The 24,823-nt window shown below is 35.4% G+C and overlaps 1 long non-coding RNA gene across 1 annotated transcript; it reads right to left on the reverse strand.

The window, feature by feature from the left end:
* Positions 1 to 864: 864 nt before the first annotated feature.
* Positions 865 to 16,500, reverse strand: LOC125231803. Its single transcript, XR_007177670.1, has 4 exons — positions 16,232 to 16,500; positions 8,671 to 8,876; positions 3,323 to 3,453; positions 865 to 1,010 (listed from the first exon to the last, which is right to left on the reverse strand). It is a non-coding gene; the product is annotated as an uncharacterized LOC125231803 (long non-coding RNA).
* Between the last annotated feature and the right edge of the window lie 8,323 nt (positions 16,501 to 24,823).

Here is a 24,823-nt window from a genome sequence, read left to right on the forward strand (position 1 = left end):
AGACCTAAAAGAGCGAACTAGTTCGTGGGAGCGATTGAATGAGATCGGAGCGCTCCAATCAACGAACTAAAGGGCACAAGCCTATCCAATAGTCACACGCTCAGTCAGTCATGCCAGTTGAAATTCATTAGGAACATTCTCTGTAAGATCGGGCAGGCAAGTATGGTCGCGTGATAAATGATATAACGTCACCAAAACGAACCCACATTTTTGCATTACACGCCATTGTGGATCCAATAGTCACACGCTGCTTCGTCAGCCACCGTACCTTTATCTGTATGGTACCTGAGGTACGTCTTTTACACGTCACGTTTAGAAAAACGCACGTATAGAGCTGAATCAGTCGATCTTATTTGTAAAATTTGGACAATTTTGAATATTAAAACGGGTAAATTTATAATTCGTATATCCTGTACCACAATCATTTCAGACTAGATTTTTATTTTAAGTTTTTGAAAAAGAGTAAACTAGCCTAAGGCGAATTCAATTTTTTTCAGAAATTACCTAAAATTGACAATTTCTTTAAAAATCTACATCACAGCGAAGTAAGTTTTATACTAAATTAATCTGCAACGTTTACTTAAATTGCTGTTATGCCTTAGTGATTATAAATTGCTATTATTGATTTTTGCCAATTTTTTGAAAACGAGCCTTCACCGGTACAATTATTACCACTTTTGGACATTTTCTCATATTTTGTTAGACCAAGTAGAAAAAGTCCTATAATGTGATATATATAAACTACTCGCAAAGCGCTTTAATTCGATACCACACACGGTATGATCGAGCGCTCGGTTGCGATTTCACTATTTTTAACACGAAAGCCCTCTTAACAAAAGAAGGAAGGAATGAAATGAAACAACGTTAAGACTTACAACTACAAAAACTATATTTATTGAATACACTGCGCTGCATTGAATAAATCGAAGGTACATAGGTAACTGCGTTGCATACGACACGCCCGCGATCCGGTCACTATTCCGATGTCTTCATACAAATGAACACGTCATCTGAAATTAAAAAAAAGTAGTATGGTAAGTAATGCGTAAGGTAATTAAATAGGGAACTTGCCTGTACTTTAAATAAAATATTTCATATCGTGCACGAAGTAAAACTTCGGATAATTTTAAGAAAAACATGAACAGTAGTTATTTTTAACTCCAATTTCTACAAAACAGGTTAGTTTTTTTTAATAGGTACTTAGTGTATATCCGACTTCTGGGCCTGTAAGGTCTTTAGATTAGATTTCTTTATTTCATGATAAAAATTACACTATAAATTTGCTACATGTCAAAATTATGTTAATCTTCTCATCATGATCGTCAAATATTACATAATAAATTCTAAATAAAAATAATTGTGTCTCCCAATAAGGATCGTCATTTACAAAGAAAGAAAATACACATGCCAAGCTAAATAAAATAAATAAATTAAGTCACAATATAATAAAATTATCACAAAGCAAGAAAATCCATACTAATATTATAAATGGGAAAGTGTTTGTGTCTGTTTGTTTGTCCGTCCTTCACGGCAAAACGAAGCGACGAATTGTCTTGATTTTTTAAGTGGAGATAGTTGAAGGGATGGAGAGTGACATAGGCTACTTTTTGACTCATTCTAAGGCGAGCGAAGCTGCGGGCAAAAGCTAATATAACAGAGAAAAATATCATAATGTCATCGGTCAATAAAAATTCAAATCCATGTACTCATTTACAGAGTACAGCGGGTTATCTAACAAAAGGTTTCTGAATTTGCGCTTAAATGCTTCGTCACATGGCTCATTTCTCAGATCGGCAGGTAAGTGCTCGTAGTAAGTAGGGCCGATGACTCGAGGGTTCTTTCTTGAAAGTGCCATGCGACAGGGGACTGTTCTCAGACGCCCTGTAAGATCGAAGCTGTTTGCCCGGAAAGTCAATGCGTGCAAATTGGGATATATTATGTCTAACATACAGCAGTACATCGAACAGATATTGTGAGTAGTGCATCATTATACGTTGAGAGCCGAAGAGGTCTCTACCCTTACCTGTCTCTTACACCGGCAAGTGTACATACGTATTGCGCGTTTCTTTCCGCGGTAATTTGTGGTGCGCATTCGGACGCTATTTTGGGCAACCCCCCGGTAGCATCCGCTGATGAGTCCCGCCCAACCCACTAGTTCGGAAAGGTTTGAGCATTGCGAGGGTTTCAAGACTTTCAAGGCACGAAGGTTAAACAAATTCATGGGTTTCAAGAATCAAGAGAGTGTTTATCAGTTGACGTTGTGGTCTTTTATTGTTGAATATGCTTGCGTTATCTCGGCATTTGCTACGGCTCATGGGAGCCTGGGGTCCGCTTTGACAAATAATCCCAAGATTTTGCGTAGGCACTAGTTTTACGAAAGCGACTGCCATCTGACCTTCCAACCCGAAGGGTAACTAGGCCTTATTGGAATTAGTGCGTTTTCACATTATCCGATCCGATATCGAATGTCGGACCGATATCCTATACATTCAAGGCGCCATCTTTGATTTTTGCTTTTAAAATCCTTCCGACATCCGATATCGGATCGGATAATGTGAAAACGGTCTTAGTCTGGTTTCCACATGTTTTCTTTCACCGAAAAGCGATTGGCAAATATCAAATGACATTTCGCACAAAGTTCATTCAGTTCAAGCACAATCGTTATTTGTTATACAAGAGGGCAAAGTTGTATTTTAACACCGAGTGTGGAATTGAAAAACGAGCAAGTGAAAGGAGTCTACAGTTGAACCACGAGCGAAGCGAGTGGTTCGAGAATAGAATCCTGAACTTGCGAGTTTTTTAACACACGAGAAGTAAAATACATTTGCACCCGAGTGTAACCAAAACTTTTCCCCTCACTATAGCGAGGAAACTACAACGCAAAAAATGCGTTTATAAGTGGTTCCAGTAGTTCCACACGTGGTAAATCATCTGTATTAGGTACTATATTCACATACTTTTATCAATTTTAAAGCAGTTAATTTGACTTTATTCCCACTAGTGGATAAAATGCGTTTTTACCCGTTGGTATTAAAGGACAAAACACGTTACAGAGCTAGTGAGGGGAAAAGTCATTGGAACGAGCCGGGTTCGAAACCGCGACCTCCGGATCAAAAGTCGCACGCTCTTACCGCTAGGCCACCAGGCAGCAGCGCTTATTATTGTTGATATGATATTAATAGAAAATACGTAAATGACGACACTCGGCAGATATATGCTAATATGGGGTATAGCTCTAATAGAATAGAATTTTATTGTGTAACTGTGTACATGCATGGGTGTTTTTTTTTATACAAGAAGTAGTAATAGTTCAGTAGCTTACCTCATTCGTCTAACACATAGCGACTAGCTCGGATATGCTGCAAGGCCTCGTACAGCATCTCTTCATGTTGTTCCGAAACTGCCAGCTTCTGGTCTCCGCCTCTCGAGGGTCCAAAGCGGGTTGCATGACCTCTGAACAGATAATAATAATGTAGGATGTCATTTGTAAATGCAATTACCAACAATTGCAGAAAAAGGCTAATAATGAAACGGGCGGTTTCAGATTAGAGTTTCATAATATGCAAGTTAAGCGTATATATTATAACCTTGTTTTTTAAACCGATTGTAAGTGCCAACTACTTGGCATAGTTCGTGATGTAACTAATACGTAACGTCAAAAGTCAAACGACCGCGGAAGCGTATAAAGAAAAGCTAATTGTGAATATGAAGCCGCCCTTAAATTATTTCAGCACCATTCTAATTTACAAACTTTAAAATATAGATTTTATTTCTATCAGTAAGAGAAGTTCATAAAGGAAACCATCAGCATATTTGACGCATCAAATAAATAAGTACCTACAATTAAGAAGAATTCGACGAGTAGATATCCGGTAGTGGTTAAACAGAAATAAAACTAACATAGGAACATGACTAAGTAAGAAAGTATGTGAACTAACTACTCTACTAGGGTCATTAACTCATTAATACACCCTGAGTTTACGTGTCAATTCATTCAGAAAAGTTATGTTTAATAGCAATTCACCAGTTTCACCACCCGTCCACGCTTTTACATTACACATTACTCATTCAGCGGTTGATGCAGACTTAGCTTTATAAAGCCTGACTAGATTTTATTTGGCCATGAAACAGTGTCGCTACAAACAGTTTTCATATGGCAATAATGTGCCCACGTCATATGTAATGGGGACATCGTGTACTGGTTTCCCGTTAATATTTATAGAAAATTAAAACATGGTTTTAGAGAATCAAAATTTAATAAGCAAGGTTTTAAGACTCGCTACTTTTTTTCGCACAGCCTAAAATCCATGAATCTTGTGCCTTAATCGAAGTTATCGAGATTTATTTTCCTTTTTGCGTGGGACCTTGTTCTGTACTGGTAGCAGTTTATGGAACGGCCTCCTTAATTTTATAAATGTTTTTAACGGCAGAGCTACATGCAGACACCTTAAATAAGAACAAAAAATATATTAGGCTAAACGCGAAACCAACTAATCAATACAGGAGAACCGCACTATAAACTGTCAGTGCCGGACGTGTCAACAACCGATTTCAGAACATTGGTATTGAAATGCTGTGAAATCCTTCATCTTTTTTTGTTGTACGTAATTTATCATGTTCATTATAATAATTTTCACTTTTGTTATTATTATTTTGGGCAAAATTGCGATGAAACCGTTAGTAAAATATTTACTTCTTGTTTACATCACTGACATTCGATAACTTTATACGACGGGTGTCAAATAGTAATCCTTGCCAGTAAAAGAAATTAGTTCAACTAAAAATCCGCAACGCGGCGAGGGTCAAACAAAAACTTGTCAGGCTATACTTTGTCTCTGAATAAATCCGCTATAGCTACCAACCGATTATCGTAGTCATTGGTCATTGAAAAAGGTCTCGCGGATAATGTAAACAAGTTTAATTTGTTGTAAACAAGCGTTACACAAGAGGTGAACGATAGGTGATAAACTGTGCAGAATCGAAAATAACGCTTCAGTGTGTTTAAAAATAAGTACCTATGTATTATTTGTATGTGTACCTACTGAGCGAGTGTGTGGTGGTAGACGTCAGACGTCAGTAACCTAATGTAAATACAAATGCACAGGAGGTGCTGTGGTGCATGCACACAACAGTTGGTACGTTTTAGAGCACCACTAAGGTAACTGTACCATATTACGGGAACTTAAGACGTTTCCTACTTTGAGTGAGGATTGAAAAAAAAATGCGAAGTTTCTAGTCGTGTTAACTATTTTATTTTGAGGATAGGTCTTCTACGATCGATTTGAGACACTATTTTGCATCGTAAATTCTAATTTATAGAAATTACCGTTGTTTTACTAAACCCTTAGTTTGCCCATTATTCCGGGATACAATTTTGGTATGGCTTTAATTCCGGGAGTCGTTGTACGTTAATACGGGATATCTTTAAAGTCCACTTTGTTGAAGCATAATGTAAAAAAACGAATTAAAAATATTGTTTACATAAATATATAATGCACATATCGTTTTGATAAATGCTTATACAGAGTGTATTTTTTATAATTGACAATGTTTTGGTGGGCTGGAATGGGATGGGGAAATATGATGTTTTACGGTATAACGACGCTATAACGATTGTATGATATAAGGGTGTTATAAGTTTCACTGTCTGTCTGTCTAAGGCATCGCTTTTGAATGGATGAACCGATTTTGATTAGTTTTATTTCGTTTGAAAGAGCTGAATTAATCGAGACTGTTCTTCTTAGCCATGTTTGATGAAATCGGTTTAAATAGGTACTATTTTATATTTATATATATCTATCCTATTATGTATTGTCCTCATGTAAATTTTAGCTTTCTAGTACTAATGATGATTGAGCTAAATCGTAGACGGACAGACTGACTGACGGACAGACCAATATGCGGTATAAAGATTTTTAGCTAACTAAGGAAGTTTGAAAACATAATGGCCGGGTCTCTGTACCTTATTTTATGAGTTTATATATTTTAATATACTTTATAAATATAAGTATACCGGAATAAGATACACTCATATAAAGTCGTGTACTTAATTACGGCAGTCAAAAAAAGCATATATTAAAAGACAAACAAGATTTTTTTTCTAAGTATATTGGAAGATTATATAACAATTATACTCAAAACATTGAAATAAATAAACTTGTGCTTTAATTTTATGAAATGAAACAAATTTAATGTCGATGCCACAGTCCAATATTTCGCACGTATTACTCAACGAGTATACATTTCGTATTCAATTATGAGATTAAAATCTAAAAAATATATGTACCGTAATTATGTCACTATAATCTGTAATCTTTACTTAATGCATTTACATCAAATATATAAATATACTTAACCACAAATAGTAATAGAACATAAAAACATTACGGACTGTGTTTCCGTTATTCCGTGATACTCCCGCAATTATGTACACCGCGTCAAAATGGTGTACAATATTCCGGGAGCAGGTATTTTAATTAAAATATGTTTTAAATTAACTTGAAAAGTTAATATAAATGTCTTTTAATAACTATAAGACAATTATGATACAAATTTAATATCAATTAACTTACCATCATCACAGCAAACCCTTACGAAGTTCCGCTGCCGCGTTAAGCTCACCGTCAATCACGCCCATAGAAACCACTGCGTGTTTGCTACTGACGCGTTTGGAGGTACCTCATGGCTTCAAAAGATAAGATACATTTTCGGATGAAAATCGACTTTTTCGGTTCTATTTGATCTATAGTTAATTAAATACTGCATTAAATTAAGATTTTACTGATAGTTTCCTCATTTTGCGACAAAAACCAAAGTATCCCGGAATAATGTACCACATTTTACTATCCCGGAATAGTGTACAGATACCTTATGTACCTACTTACACAAGCGCGGATCCAGCTTCGTGCCCAGGGGGGGGTCACGTGGTAAAGGCCCAGGCCCCCCCGGGGGGGTCACGTGGTCTATTTGTATGGCCAGCCTAGGCTCCAGGGGGGGGTCATGACCCCCATGACCCCCCCCTGGATCCGCGCATGTACTTACATCAATAGGTAGATAAGTTATAATAGTAGGTATTATGTTAATACATAGTCATGTGCTCCAGAAAAAAGACTTTGTGTGTTATCGGGCGTTCACGCTCAGAGTGTACGTGGTCCTCCGATAAAGGATGGGTAAAAGTTGTTGACAAACTTATCGCTACAAATATTCCGATGACTGCGGACAGGTTGGGTAAAAGTTGTTTACAAAGTTATCAGTGCAGACATTCCGATGAAACTGGTACAAGTGGCGGCACGTAACTTTAGCGCTGATTGAAATGTGGAGGGTATAGCTGCGCATGGGGACGCATATCCTTCGCCCCTTGTAATCCCCTGAGAGACCTGTATTTGACTTCTGCGCAATAACGGTCAGCGCTAAAGTTACGTGCCACGATTTGTAAGGATGGGTATTTACAAAGTTATCGCAAAGTAGAGAATTCAGTAATCTATTGACCTGTGCATTTTATTATGCCAGTACGTGCGTAAGTAGGTAATGGATAATTTAATCAGTAGGCCTTTTCATAAATATTATGCAGTGGAAAAGAGATATTGGTATTATTTACAGAATAATATTTTAATGATAATGCCAGATAGATTATCGGTTTCCTTAAAAACATTCAAGTAAGTAGGTAAGTACTACCTAACTACTTATAGTCAACAATTTAACAATAATATTTTAGGTGGGTAGGCGACTAGGAAGTTTAAAAAAAGTGTTTCATGACTTTCATGTGAATGCAGTGGAAAATTTTCAGGATAAAATTTACCTAAAATTCAGATAAATTATCGTACAGCTGGGTCAAAGTCGCCTACTTTTACTATAAACTAAAATTGTATGTAATTAAGTATGATAAGAATTTTGAATTATTCACGATTATTTTAATTAGAATATATTGACGCGAATATAGACCGTGACTACCTTTTTGATTTTTGTCGAGCTCCCGATATTTCGAAAAGGTATTAATCCCGGTCAATATATGTATGTATCATCTCTCATACTATACAGTCTCTTTGAGATTTAACCTGCATGGCAATCATGGTCGCGTGATAAACGATAAAACGTCAGGCCGTCCTTTTCACATTATTTGTAAGTGCGATAGGGTCGGCCTGACGTTTTATCGTTTATCACGCGACCTAGATTGCCTGGCTGGAAGAGAGAACACATAAACTTAATGGGCAATTCCACGTAGCTATAATGTAAGTGACCACTTCATTGCATGTTTTTTTATTTATGGTGCAAGTTGAGATCTTAATTTATCTCTAGATAAGCCTACTTTTAATCCTTAGATATATTGATATTTAAATTGGCACCGTGAATAAAGAAACATGCGAGTAATTGGTCACTTACATTACTCTGTTGCATGGATATATGCCCTAATAGCTTTTGCCCGTGGTTTGGCTCGCGTTAAATTCGAAAATTGCGGATGCTCAATACAATTTTTCAACCCCCTTTTAGGGTAATGTGAGCTTAGAGAAAGGGACAAAAAGTAGCCTATGTCACTCTCCATCTCTTCAACTAACTCCGATTAAAAATTACGTCAATTCGTCGCTCTGTTTTGCCATGAAAGACAGACAAACAGACACATACACTTTCCCATTTATAATAAGTATGGATGATAAGTAGGGATGAACAACTTACCCATAGAATACTCCCCGATTTGCCCATACATAGGACACAGAGCGGTCTGTACGGTGTGAGTCAAGGTGCTCACGCAGCTCAGAAACGCGAGGTCTGAGTGTGCTGACGTCACGATGTGTGTGGATGCGAAGTTAGAGCCGCAGGCCACCAGTAACGCTAGGAGGAGCCTTCCAACCATCTTGAATACTTGACTGTTGTTTAGGTTCCTGTCAAAAAACAATAAATATTATTTAGCTATCCACATCGTAACTTGATCCACAAAATCTTGAGATAAGGGAGTGCTTATTTTCAGTCCTAAGCGAAAATGTATAAGATTTCAAATCTTGAATATGGTCTCATCCGCTAGAGACCTATAAGTGCGTTTCTTACATTATCCGATCCTATATCGGATGTCGGAAGGATCTCAAAGGCAAAAATCAAAGATGGCGGCTTAAATGTATGGGATATCGGTCTTACATCCGATATCGGATCGGATAATGTGAAAACACACTAAAAGAGTCGTTACTCGTTACGTACTATACTGTCGACTTGTGGGTCTTGTGTCGGTTATTAGAGTGCGTGTTTCGATAAGTATGTATTTCTTACTAAGTCGCTCGTTCGTAGTTCGTAACTTCGTACCTGCATCGTAGAAGCATTGACACTGACTAAGAAAATGTGCAAACGTTTGTAAGCCTTCGAAATGTGGGTTTACAGAGAAATCCTGAGAATATCATGGACGGATAGAGTGACTAACGAACGAGTTTTGCAATTAGTAGATAAAGAGGTCGAGATTTTAAAAACAGTTAAAAAACGCAAACCGCAGTATTTTGGTCATATCATGCGAAACGAGAAGTTTGAACTCCTTCAACTCATAATCCAGGGAAAGATCCAAGGGAAACGATCATCCGGACGACGACGTAACTCCTGGCTCAAAAATCTACGAACATGGTTTAATCAAAGCACTCGCTCATTAAACCGCGAGGTTGTACCTATCTAAAGTTCGTATAGCCCTTATAGCCAACCTCCGGTAGGAAATGGCACTGGAAGAAGAAAAAATAAAATTATTGTGAATCCGACTGTACGCAGTGCAATAAACGTAGAAAAATCCACGTGTGGTAGTGACGAGACAGAATGTCACGATAACAAGGGTCACCGGTCACATGTGTCTACACTGTTTACTAGTGTCTAGCCTGACGATAACAAACCGTAAGGCGAAGTGGTACAGTTTCTGATTAGCCGACTTTACACAGACGCTATTGCACAAAATAAAACCTTAAAGTTCGGAAGGCACACTTAATACCATAAAGCATTATCTAGCAGTCAATCTTTACACTATATTATCCATACTAATATTATAAATGGGAAAGTGTGTGTGTCTGTTTGTTTGTCCGTCTTTCAAGGCAAAACGGAGACGCGAATTGACGTGATTTTTTAAGTGGAGATAGGTGAAGGGATGGAGAGTGAAATAGGCTACCTTTTTTATCTCTTTCTGCCGTGAACAAAGCCGCGGGCAAAAGCTAGTAGTATATAAATTGTATCAAACACCTTTAATTTTAATGAATCTAGATGGAAAGGTTTACTTATTTTAAACTTTGTTTGTATAATACCTACACACCGAACCTGGATAGGATCAATTTAACGTAAAATACCCTATAATGGACGGTGATGCCATTATGGACAAAAAAACACAAATCCTTAAAAATAAGTATCTAAAATTAATTTCTAAAACTGACGGCAATGTACCATAAACTAGAGTTGTAGAGCTGTTTCATTTTGAAGTTTCAATTAATTCGGTTATTTCTGAAGGATTTGGCGACAAGATCAAATTCGCCAGTTTACTGAAAAAAATATCTAGACGAATTCTTAGTAATGTTGCTAAGAGAGTTGAGTTAATGTATAAAATAATAAAAAAATAATACTCGGTGTAAAGTTGAATGAGTTTTACTTACTGCATTGCTCCAAAGATATAAAGAAATAGCGTTATTTTGCGAGTGTCCATTACTGGAACCGAAAAACTGCGTACCTCCTAGGATGGACAAGGAACAATTTACAAAACCAAAATTTACAAGAAACAATCCTTATGTTAAAATAACCCAAACTAATTTTATTTATGGTATATAAAATTGATTCATTGAGTATCAGTTGGCTTTAAAAGTAAAATTTTAAACTTATTTCACTGTCCATAATGGGGGATCCATTACTGGAGAACTGCCGTCCATAATTGGAGAAAAAACACCTAGTTTTAATTTGTTAACTATGAAGAAACCAATAGGAGTATCTATTCTGCAATACGCTTGAAATATAAAAGAAGGAATTTTTACATTTATCAGTGAAATATCAAAAACAGGCGAAAATTTTTCTTAAACTGTCCATGATTGGGTCCGTTACCATACTTGAATAAATATATTATGATCTGATTGATTTGATATGCTTTGTTTTTTCTTGTTATTTGTTTTGGAAATAATCTTTCCGGATATTTTGTTTAGGTACTTTGGAAAATTACCGCAATTCTGTTTACGCCCTCTACACAAGACTCTTATCACAAGGGATTAAAGGTGATATTTTATTGATATAATAGTATAGGGCAATACAATAAATGGTTATTTCCGTTCGTTTGAATAGGGTCAAAATTGTGGGTGCGTATCGATCGATATAACTTTTTTTGATATATTTTTAGTCGTTATAACGATCGTATGATATAATTATTGAATCATATAACAACAAATAATATACTAACAAATTGTATAATTCTTATTTAATATAGTGATCATTTTTTCGAAAAACATTTATTATAACATACTTTGAGTATAATGATTATTTCTAATAATAAATAAATTGTATAACACAAATTCTTTCTAAAGCACAGTTAGAATAAAAAAAAAAAACTATAAATTAGATCCATAATTTACCAGAAAAGTAGATTTTTTTTTTAATTAAATGGCCTCAGTCCCATTGGTGGGACTATTTTGCCAGTGTCAAGGTGATGTAAGCTAATTGTTTTAAGATTTTGGTACGGTAAGTACGACAGTGTTCGGTAGTTGGCACTTGTAAATTGATAGCTAGATTTTACAAGGGCACGTGGACTATTGGCCGTTGACGACAAAAAAGGGGCAAAACGCGTTTCGAGATTAATTCTTCATCAGCTTCTCACTATAACATTAGTTTACTGCATTATAAGCTATCGATATTACACTTTAAACAGCATTAATGAGCAAAAGAAGGAGAAAATATTCACGACACGATACCGCTAAGATGGCGCTCGTACCGGAAGTCCACCAGAAAAGTAGATTAGCTTAGAACTGTGACCCCTACACACAACGCGCTGCTTCCAGTAAAAATAGGTTAGGTTAGGTTAGAACTGTGACCCTTAAACATATGTACTGTCAGAAAAGTGGGTTAGGTTAGGTTAGGTTAGAACTGTCATCCCTTCAAAAATTAAAATTTTGAAAAAACCCCCGACTGCGACATAGTTGACCGATTTTCATGAAACATGGCTAAGAACACTCCCGACTAACTCAGCTTTTAGACAAAAAAAACTAAATCTAAATCGGTTCATCCGTTCGGGAGCTACGATGCCACAGACAGACACACACACAGTCAAACAGACAAACAGACAGACAGACAGACAGACAGACACGTCAAACTTATAACACCCCTTCGTTTTTGCGTCGGGGGTTAAAAAGTATAAAATTAATTCATGAAATGTTTTATACCTTTTGCTAGTTATATTATACTAGTCGTATATCAATAGATAGTTATACCATATAACGGTTATTATAAATAAGTGTTATACGAAATAATGATTATCACTACATAGTATAAAACAAAGTCACTTTTTCTGTCCCTATGTCCCTATGTCCCTTTGTATGCTTAAATCTTTGAAACTACGCAACGGATTTTGATGCGGTTTTTTTTTAATAGATAGAGTGATTCAAGAGGAAGGTTTATATGTATAATAACATCCATTAAATAGTGGAGAAGTACTGTTATTTTTGAGGTTTCTAATGTGATGTCGTAAATAATTACATGCGGGTAGATTATATTTATTTGTCTACCCCGAACATTTATATAAATTAATATCGGGTAGTTTTGTGTTGTTTACATCTCCGGTGACATTTTGCTGGGACGTCAGTCTTCCGCGACCACGGCCAGTGCAACCTGGCCGAAACGTTGGGAAAAAAGGTAAAAATAATGTTAATTAATCGCATTCGACCTGTATGTGACTTTAAATATGTGTACAAAGCGCGAGAACTTAGTGTTATCTTGATAAGGGATAGGGATAGCGATAGGGATAGCGATATCACTACATAGTATAAAACAAAGTCGCTTTCTCTGTCCCTATGTCCCTTTGTATGCTTAAATCTTTGAAACTACGCAACGGATTTTGATGCAGTTTTTTTTTTAACACTTTCGAAACCGGGCTCTACGCGGCGCTACGACATTTTCGCTACATACGGGGAAACCCATGTAATCGGCTACGCTTCTACGAGCGGTGTGCCCGACAGTCGGGTTCTTGGTAGCGAAAGTGTTAATAGATAGAGTGATTCAAGAGGAAGGTTTATATGTATAATAACATCCATTAAATAGTGGAGAAGTACTGTTATTTTTGAGGTTTCTAATGTGATGTCGTAAATAATTACATGCGGGTAGATTATATTTATTTTTCTACCCCGAACATTTATATAAATTAATATCGGGTAGTTTTGTGTTGTTTACATCTCCGGTGACATTTTGCTGGGACGTCAGTCTTCCGCGACCACGGCCAGTGCAACCTGGCCGAAACGTTGGGAAAAAAGGTAAAAATAATGTTAATTAATCGCATTCGACCTGTATGTGACTTTAAATATGTGTACAAAGCGCGAGAACTTAGTGTTATCTTGATAAGGGATAGGGATAGCGATAGGGATAGCGATATCACTACATAGTATAAAACAAAGTCGCTTTCTCTGTCCCTATGTCCCTTTGTATGCTTAAATCTTTGAAACTACGCAATGGATTTTGATGCAGTTTTTTTTTTAATAGATAGAGTGATTCAAGAGGAAGGTTTATATGTATAATAACATCCATTAAATAGTGGAGAAGTACTGTTATTTTTGAGGTTTCTAATGTGATGTCGTAAATAATTACATGCGGGTAGATTATATTTATTTTTCTACCCCGAACATTTATATAAATTAATATCGGGTAGTTTTGTGTTGTTTACATCTCCGGTGACATTTTGCTGGGACGTCAGTCTTCCGCGACCACGGCCAGTGCAACCTGGCCGAAACGTTGGGAAAAAAGGTAAAAATAATGTTAATTAATCGCTTTCGACCTGTATGTGACTTTAAATATGTGTACAAAGCGCGAGAACTTAGTGTTATCTTGATAAGGGATAGGGATAGGGATAGCGATAGGGATAGCGATAGGGATAGCGATAGCCATAGCGTTAGCGATAGCGATAGCGATAGAGATAGGGATACGGATACGGAAACGGATACGGATACGGATAATATGGGTATCGTTAGAGGGATACGGATAATCGGTCGGCGGTCTCTTACAATCAAAGTGCTCTAAGACGATCGTTGTTTGCTTGCTTGAAGATTACGTTTGCGATAAGTATAAGCAAAATGTAAAAAATTGTAAGGGATAATAGAAAAAAGTACTTTTTACCCACCGATCATATAGTGTCGAAATACGGGCTATGTGGGATGTTTATAAAGGTGTGATTATACAAAATTGTGACCTATCAGGCAATCATGATCGCGTGATAAACGATAAAACGCCAGGCCGCCCCTATCGCACTTACAAATACTTAATGTGAAAAGGACGGCTGACGTTTTATCGTTTATCACGCGATCATGATGTATTAAAAGTTTATTATATACAGGTTGATATGATGTATAATTTATTTTTTAATTTTGAACTTAAGCTCAAGGAGATATTGATTAAGAAATGCTTAATAAATATTTCCTTGGCCAGTAAATAAGAAAGCTTTTGAGTATTTGGATGACAATAACTTTTTAAGCCCCGGTTGAAAATTCGAAGAATAATTAAAATGTTACTGTACTTATGGGAAATACCCCTGTCATGGATGTGGCACTAATAATGAGATGGCTGGTATAATAATATATCCATAATGTAAAATACCTTATAATGGACGGTGATGCCATTATGGACAAAAAAACACAAATCCTTAAAAATCAAATCCCTAAAATTAGTTTCTAAAAACTGACAGCAATGTACCATAAACTAGAGTTGTAGGGCTGTTTAATTTTGAAGTTTCAATTAATTCAGTTATTTCTGAAGGATTTGGCGGCAAGATAAAATTCACCAGTTTACTGAAAAAAATATCAAGACGAATTCTTAGTAATGTTGCTAAGAGAGTTGAGTTCATGTATAAATTAATAAAAAAATAATACTCGGTGTAAACTTGAATAAGTTTTACTTACTGAATTAAGCATGAGCAACAAACTAGTATGTTTTAACATACTAGTTTGTTGCTCCAAAGATATAAAAAAACCGGCCAAGATGTCGGGCCACGCTCAGTGTAGGGTTCCGTAGTTTTCAGTATTTTTCTCAAAAACTACTGAACCTATCAAGTTCAAAACAATTTTCCTAGGAAGTCCTTGTAAAGTTCTACTTTTGTGATTTTTTTCATATTTTTTAAACATATGGTTCAAAAGTTAGAGGGGGGGGGACGCACTTTTTTTTCCTTTAGGAGCGATTATTTCCGAAAATATTAATATTATCAAAAAACGATCTTAGCAAACCCTTATTCATTTTTAAATACCTATCCAACAATATATCACACGTTGGGGTTGGAATGAAAAAAAATATCAGCCCCCACTTTACATGTAGGGGGGGTACCCTAATAAAACATTTTTTTCCACTTTTTGTTTTTGCACTTTGTTGGCGTGATTGATATACATATTGGTACTAAATTTCAGCTGTCTAGTGCTAACGGCTACTGAGATTATCCGCGGACGGACGGACGGACGGACGGACAGACAGACATGGCGAAACTATAAGGGTTCCTAGTTGACTACGGAACCCTAAAAATAGCGTTATTTTGCGAGTGTCCATTACTGGAACCGAAAAACTGCGTACCTCCTATGATGGACAAGGAACAATTTACAAAACCAAAATTTACAAGAAACAATCCTAAGTTGAAATAACCCAAACTAATTTTATTTATGGTATATAAAATTGACTCATTGAGTATGAGTTGGCTTGAAAAGTAAAATTTTAAACTTATTTCACTGTCCATAATGGGGGATCCATTACTGGAGAACTGCCGTCCATGATTGGAGAAAAAACAACTAGTTTTAATTTAACTATGAAGAAACCAATAGGAGTATCTATTCTGCAATACGCTTTAAATGTAAAAGAAGGATAGGACATTCAGTGAAATATTAAAAACAGGCGAATTTTTTTCTTAAACTGTCCATAATTGGGTCCGTTACCTTACTGGTTCGCTAAGACAGGCATACATTATTGTTGCCGCACGTAAAAAAGCTTAGCTCAAAACGACTAGAACAGCTTCCATAAATAAATTCTTATTTTGATGTTAGAATAACTTATTATTTAAAATCCAGCTCACCTGATATTCAGACGTTCCGCGAAAGGGTCAGCTCTTTAATGAAGTCCGCAAAAAACCACCAAAGCTTTTATAGCCAAAGGGTACAAATAAAACTTCCACAGGCTATCAAAATTACTGGACCGTCCTTATTAGTTCACAGATTTTAATACGGAAAGTTGCGAAGCAATTTCGTTCTGTATAATTTCATTTGAATATTCCACTTCTCACTTTATTTTGCAGGGACCTCTCGACTAAGTCGTGCGGTTCCTAATGAAGTTACCACGATCTAAAAATACTGAGTAAACATGTTATTAATGTGAACGGGAGCAACGTTTATCGGCCGCTGGTTTTTTTTTATCAATTGACCTATAAGCGTCGTGAATATCTGCACAGTTTAGTACTGTGTCGCTTTAGACGTAACTTATGTGCATGTAATACCTTAGGTGAGTAGTCGATTGTGTAGGTCTAAAAACGGCGCGTAACTCTAACAAGAGTTTAATAATAAATTAAAAAAAAACCCGGCCAAGTGCGAGTCGGACTCGCATTCCAAGGGTTCCGTATAATAAAATAAAATTATTATAATAGAATATAATTTATTCGTGAAGATTAATTAGACATTACGAAATGGCCTCATCTCAGCGTGTTGCTTTGCTGGTGACTTCCAGCACTGATAATTAGGTTTTTCATCGTTCAGTCATCACTGCTAACCCACAAATGTTCTTAAGCACCTTACACTTCTGAAGGCGCTTAAGGCCTTTGTGCTAAAATTTTCTTCTACAATATATTTAAAAAAAAAACATATTTCTACAATTATGTAGAAATATGTTTTTTTTTAAATTATTCCAACATCCAACAACAACATACATATCCAACATTCGCAAGTATCTTTCACCAGAACCCCAAAAGCAAAGGTTTTTTTTCAAAAAATATTCTTTCATAGATGACATTTAGTTATGTATTTCAGTTTTATATCCTGAGCCAACTGGCAGATGCCTATTAAATATTTACAAATATATTTTTAGCCCAGTCTACGTAACAATGTCATGAAATATATGTGTGATCATCAAATCAGCCATCGAGCTATTTCTGTCTTGGAAAATTCCATTCATCCAAATGCATTTTATGCGCCTCTTTAAGCTTTTGAGGGGAAGATTTTTTCTCTATATTTTTTTTAAACCTTAAATCGAGGAATAAAGAAATAACTTCGGCAAATTCACTTTAGGACTTTGGTAGACGAATTCCTTTGAATGCTCCCTTCTTATTACAAAGTTGCAATTATCTATTTCAGTACCCACGTGTAAAATTGGCACGTGTTTTGTGATGCTACATAGAAATGTATAATCCGACAAAAATAAGCGCGTTACAAAACACGGAGAAACTAAAAAGCAAAAAATAATAAACCATTGAATTCAGATTTCTTATCGTATTGCAATAATCTATACATCCAAATTATTAACAAATCAATTATTTTTGTAGTCGGTACCAGACCTGTATAGACCATACACAGGCTGGTACCGACTCCAAAAATAGTTGATTTGTTAATAATTTGGATGTATAGATTATTGCAATACGATAAGAAATCTGAATTCAATGGTTTATTATTTTTTGCTTTTTAGTTTCTCCGTGTTTTGTAACGCGCTTATTTTTGAAGGCGGTTTTATTTTTTGTTAAAAAGTTAATTTATTTGTTGATTTTTAGTGGTTCCTAGTGATATTATATGTATCAGTCCGAATATATGTACAGTAGTGAAAGAATTATCCTTTAACTCCTAACCATTGAGGAGTTGACCTTCCATCATCAGCTCAGCCACATAAAATCACTACCGTCAGGCGTAAATACTGGTGTACCTTTTAAAAATACACTAAAAACATTACATGTGCCTATAACATTTGAAGAGTTCCCTCGATTTCTCCAAGATCCCATCATCAGATCCTGACTTGGTGCCAATGGGACCATCTCGGGGTTATACCCGTTCGATCAAAAAAAAAATTTTGAAAATCGGTCCACGATTCTCGGAGATATCGAGTAACATACATACAAAAAAAAATAAAAAAATAAAACATTCAGTCGAATTGAGAACCTCCTCCTTTTTTGAAGTCGGTTAAAAAAAAATGTAAATGTTCTACTGCATTCACTATACCGGCAAAATAGAAAGAGAATTTTTAATTGAGGGGCCGATTTTTGAATTTCGGGCTCTCGATTTCGTGTGCCAGCATTTAAATTCTACAATATTGGAAAAGAGGATGACCCAAATTTTATAGTTCGTCTATCAAAACTAGGACTTCGTAGTTTTCACACATATGAAATCGAGCACTCGAAATTAAAAGCTTCCTGATTAAAAATTAAAAGGTAACTTAGTAACGCCGTGGCTTGCGTGGGCGACGGTCGCGCGATTGCGACGGCGATGCGACGCATACGAAATCAAACCTTATCGATATGGAAGTAGACGATGCGATGAGACGCGACGGCGACGGTCGCGCGACCGTCGCCCACGCAAGACACGGCGTAACGAAAATAACTAGGTCTAGGTACTACAACGCTTTTGAAGAGTTAATACGGCCGTCAAGAAGGAGAATTAACCCTTAAATGCATGGTGATGTATATGTATATATATCATATCTTTGACGGCCCGTGGCTCAATATGTGTAGCTATCCAAAATCACATTTATTACTTAATTTCACATTTATTAAATAAACAATGAATCATTGTTTATTTAATAAATAATTTAAAAAACTTAATAGTATTATTATTTACTATTTATTATTTAAGGACCCACTTAACCCTACCAGGTGTTTTAACACCGATTCTTTTTTTTTGGCTTTTTCTAGTGGGTAAGTGACAATATACCAAAATATGTATCTCGAAAAATCCGGGGGTAAGAATGTTTGCATTTAGGGTTATCAAGATGAAATGGCGGAAAAGTGTGAATGGAAAACAGGATTACGGCCAAATTTAGTATGTGATTTAGGCTGATTTTTTCAGTGATAGTAATTGTTTTAAGTTTAAACATTTTACCATAGGGGCACAGTATAAACCAGTAATAACTCTTCTTACAAACTTCACGCCGCGCGGTGTGTCCCCCTCCCTCCCCTCGCATGCAGCGAAAACATGCGAAACTGGTAATTATTGGGCTGGACAGTCGGGGCCGCGTTTGCGCGCTGTTTTGATGTGTGTGTGAAAATGACGCCAGTGCCGAGGTCATTTCGTTACTGTAGTGTTTATGGATGTATGGGGAACAGTTCTAAAAATCCGGATATAACATTCTTCACAATTCCTAGACTTCCAGAAAAGTAAGTGGTTTTTATACTTATATTTTTGCAGCGTTAGGTAAAAGTGAGATATAGTGATGCATTAAAATCAATAAGGATTTACCTGTAACGACATTTATTACTTTGCAACCAAATACTTGTTTTTTATTTAGGTAGATGATGCGATCTATCTTATCTCGAAAGTTTGGTACCTACTTAAATATTGTGGAACCATCTATTCAGACATTTAAATACTATTTCGTCAGTATTTAAGAAAAAAACACGTACCTACTTGAATGGTACGTAGTAGAAAGTGCGTTTTTGTTTTAAATAATATCTAAGTATAACATATAAATTACCACATAGGTGATGTGAAAAGCCGTCCCCGTGAATATCTCATTTTGCTCGGGATCGTTACACAATCTAGTATTGCGCTTATGAGACTAATATATGAATAATATTTTTTTGTGTATTCAATATTGACTGGTGTGGTATTGTTATACTAATACTTACAGTTACCTAATAGTACCTATTAGATAACAACAACTTACTTTGTACGAAGTTGATTGATTAACTTTATAGTAATTTTGTTCAACCCTGCGTGACCTTGCGCAGCAGAGACCGCCCGCATCTACCTGCCGGAGATTAACTACTGAATATTCCTTATACTGTGATAGGGGTTTCACAAATAGTGTACCTACCTTTCTAAAGTATTAAAACTTTGCATATAACGTTTACCAATAATTATGTATTTGTATACCTAAGTAAATATGATTTAGCCTATTTAATTTCTAACACTGATTTAGTATTAAAATCGATGTTAATTTTTTTAAATTATTTTTCCCAGAGTCAGAAAACCATTGTCTATCACATACATATGTATATTAATTTCGCGTTAAAAGAAAAAAAAACATGCATTTAAGGGTTAAAAATAAACTGTAGCTTGTTTTTGGATAAAATAGTTTTGTTTGTTTGTCTACCTAGATATTATTCAGGCCAATGCCAGTATTCGATATCGCGCACTATTAGGTTAATATCTAGGACCTATGACAACCTATGTTACCTCGAAAACGCATTTGCTCTTGGAATTTATGATAATATAAATATTTATGATTTATCTAATTTAATTTAAGAGCTTAATACAATTGTAAGATTGTATTTATATCGATTAGTTAGTGTATTTAGAATATAACAGGTAATACCTATGTTTGCGAAAGTTGTTACCAACCACGACACTCAAAGAAATAAATTCGTTTTCATCACACCCGCACTTTAAATGTGCTATTGCACGCAGGCGGAGCGTGAGTTATAGAAAAATAATTTTCCCAAGGGAATAATGAAATTTCTTGTAGCGTACTTAACTTTTTTACATCTATTTTTATATTTTTTGCATTGCGAGTGTGATTAAAAACATTGTGTGTAACTCGGGGAGTATGAATGTTACTAAACTCGAGTCTTTAAATCGCTCCGGCAAGCCGTCGCGATTTAACTTACTATCGTTAGTATTGTTCAACTTCCTCCCTTGTTGCACAATGTACTATTCTTGTCATCCAGGGTAATCAGAAATACACCCATTTGTTGTATTTCAGGCAGATGTATGTATACTTGTATAGTTTTCATGTAATCATTTAAATAAAAATTCTTACCAACTGTCTGGTGAGCTTTTTATTGCTATTAAGTATAAAGGACGATATAGGTATAATACGGGACAGACAAACCCCATACAAATAAGCATAAAACTAGATGGCGCTGTTTCGCAGCCTGGAAGTGGCCATAATCATATTTTCCCCAAATATTTTTGCATGTTTTTATTTTTTATAAGAAGAAATGACATGCTTCTTTATTTTAATATCATGGTATCACGTCAAGAGACATTTTGAAAATAATAAATTTGTAGGCATCATCAGTGTAGTTATGATATTACTTAATAGGTGGCGCTAAAAATAAATAAATAAATAAATAATTAAATATGATAGGACATTCTTACACAGATTGACTCAATCGAGGTACAATTTTATTCTTAGTATGAAAATTGTAAATCCTATATAAATTATCCTTCCTATTATTTTAGCTTTAATAAGCTTTAAAGTTTAAATAAGCGAGGTTCTACTGGATTACTTTTTTTGTGAAATGGTTTTCAAATGTAGATTTATTTTTTTCTAGTACCTAAGTAATGCTAAACTGTGAAATGCACTCTCTCTCAATATATTTTTTAACGTATAACACTAATGAGAAAAGACCGTCTTTTCACCTCGAAAGCCAGCAACGCATCCGTTACTTCTATGATGTTGTAGTTGCCTATAGGATATCGATGGCAATTACTATCAGTGCCTTTACTCGTTTTAGTGTATAAAAAAAAAAATACAGTAAATTTGGAATGTCTAAGAGTCAAATCAAGTCTAACCGGCTAGTAGCCGACTCTAGAATATTTGACTGCAAACTATAAACGCCTTTTAGAATCTTCCCATACAACCATTTCAGTCGCAAAATCTTCAAATCAGTAACTAACTGTCAAATGTGACATAACGCGTGGTAACGGCGTGCAAACAATGCGACCGTATTGATACAATAACAAAATGTAGTCGTCGTGTGCACTCGTTACGGTAACAAAATGTGTACGAATTTGTGGCTGTCAATGTCACTGTCAGAATGACTTTTAACGACACTTTATTAGTCGACGTTTGCACACATAACGGTAACAACATGTGGACGAATTTGTGGCTGTCATTGTCACTGTCAGAACGGTTTCTGACAGTGACATTGACAGAATTTGTACACACATGTGTAGGTCTGATTACCGAACTGCTCCTAAACCACTGTATCCGCAAATGACAATCTGAAATACGAAGGTTTCTCAAACTGTCTTGTGAAGTTGTGGACTGGTTGCTTTGAATCATTTAAATATGAGCGAATTAAATAATAATAAACGACGACGACCATTTAAGCACTCTTCGACATTTTATAGAAATGTGGGAAAGTTAAGAAAAGTGCAGAATGATAATACAAATAGATAAGCACTTTATAGTTACTTAATGTATTAAATATATATTTTTTAATTCTTATTGATAAAAATGAAGTGTAGTGTTGCTTTACACAATAAAAGTAGGAATCAAATGAAATAGAGTATTTACTGTGATATTAATAGAATTTCTGTTGCGCAATGATAGTTTTTTTCAGTACAGATGCTGCTTTTTTTAACGCAGTAGTGCGAGCAAATCAAGCAATGATTCATTTCTTGTCTGGTCGAAACTCTTAGCTTAGATTTAGGTACTGAAAATCGTCGTACGACACACGTGCGAAAAAGACATTCACAACTCGTGTCGATTTAAAACACTCCCTTCGTTCGTGTATTAATTTATTGCTACTCGTATCGATTTTCCTCTTTTCCGCACTAGTATCTACAAGTATTTTGTTTGGGTTACAAAAAAAACACATTATTTACTCTACTACGTTTTATTTATGTCTCTTTAACATTACAAATTTGTAGACACTTATCTATACAAAAATCTTGACAAAAGAAGTACAGATCACTGAAATGAATGTTGATAGTAATATTAATGAAGACTACTTCAACAAATGTCAATTGTGAAATGCCGCACAATACTAGTTGCTCTATAGAAGACCATAATAATATGATCCCCGATCCTTTACAACCCAGCAGCTCGGTACGCACGTTACAATTTTTTTTTAATCTTCTTTAGTGAGGGCAACTGAGTACGACGGCATATTTAATTGTTTATAAAGTTTGAGGATACCTGAAAAAAATGAATACAAGAAGCCATTCTGCTTTCGGTCACGCGTGTACGCTGCGACCATTTTGCGACCGTTTGTTGACCGTTTGGTGACCGTTTGGCGACTGTTTTTTACATGGAATATTACCGTCTTAATCCATATTTTAACAACTTTATTGGTTTTCTAGGCATTATTTTTATTATTTCAGTATAGTATATGCACCAGAGCACTAAAACTTCACCAATCAATTTACATAACACGCAAATACCGAGTAGTCAATAATATTATTACTGGTTAAACTGAGGTAAATTGATGGCGCGTTGATAAATTTAGACTTATTTTATGAAATCACTCGAGCAATTTAATTGGCCATGGTAATTAGCCCACATTATATTACAAATGCAAACAATATTTATCTTTAACAAATTCTTACGCCATTACATTTTAATGTCAAATGATTTTATTTCTTTTTTACTTTGACGTCTCTGACAGTCGCCATTTGAAAAGAATGAAATGAACGAATGATTTTGGGAAAGTAGTCGCCAAACGGTAACAATGTGTGCACGCGTAGTGCACACTTCTGTCACTTTTGTGACCATTTGTGCCTGTTACCAATCGTCCCCATTTGGGTCGCCGCGACTAAACGTCGACCGTACTGCGACTAAGCATTGAGACCCGAAGACCTGTGTGTACACAAAATAGGAGGATTTGCGTAGGAACGGCGACCGATTATGGTTATATGGGTTAGCAACACGATGCCTGACGTAGTCACGAGTATTCATTTGTGTGAGGAGCAGTTACATGAACATTCGTAAACCAATCCCACGTAAATAATAATAACCGTAGAACAACAGGGTGATTATTAGATTTAGTAAGATGCAATAATTTACGAGGTTATACTGGACAAATGTTGATAAGATAGTTAAGATAAAGATAAAGATTAAAGATAATGGATATACCTACTTACCTAGAGGATTTTTGACAAAGTATATTATAAATATGGTGTCTTAGACTACTTACATAAACAAAATTACAATAAAAATAAATAACTGGGAGCAATTTAGCGTAGAATTTAAATTACATAGTTTTTTGCAGGTATAAACGATTTGGCTGCCGACCCATAACATAACCCATAACTAAAGTTTTAATTAAGTTTTGCGTAAGTATGACAGTATAATTATATTGGTTAGGTTATTCGAAATTAAATAAATTGGTGTTCAATAAACCCTTAATTTTTTTGGTGTAGTAGTAGGTCATATTGTTTATCTTTTTTAATAAGTACGCATAAAAAATAAAACCATTATTAATTTATTGTGTACCTATGACATAACACAATTAACCCTATGACCTTGTTCGTCTCAATTGTTTATCAAATGTCAAATATTTGTATTGTTTAAGTTAGTTAGTGACACATTATCATACCAAAATGACGCATAATGACTCGACATTCTGAACAACTTCAATATTTGAAAAATGTCCGTATTTACGCTTATAATGTTTACTAATTGTAAAATTGATGTTAACGAGGTGTCGAGGAATTTCTATGCAATAGAAACGTGTAAACAATAGCTACGCATGTATGGAGTATGTTAGAACTTTTTTTTATATCTTAGACATTTTTTTATTGTGAAC

This window comes from Leguminivora glycinivorella, chromosome 12 (assembly GCF_023078275.1).
Source record: "Leguminivora glycinivorella isolate SPB_JAAS2020 chromosome 12, LegGlyc_1.1, whole genome shotgun sequence".
Lineage (NCBI taxonomy): Eukaryota > Metazoa > Arthropoda > Insecta > Lepidoptera > Tortricidae > Leguminivora > Leguminivora glycinivorella.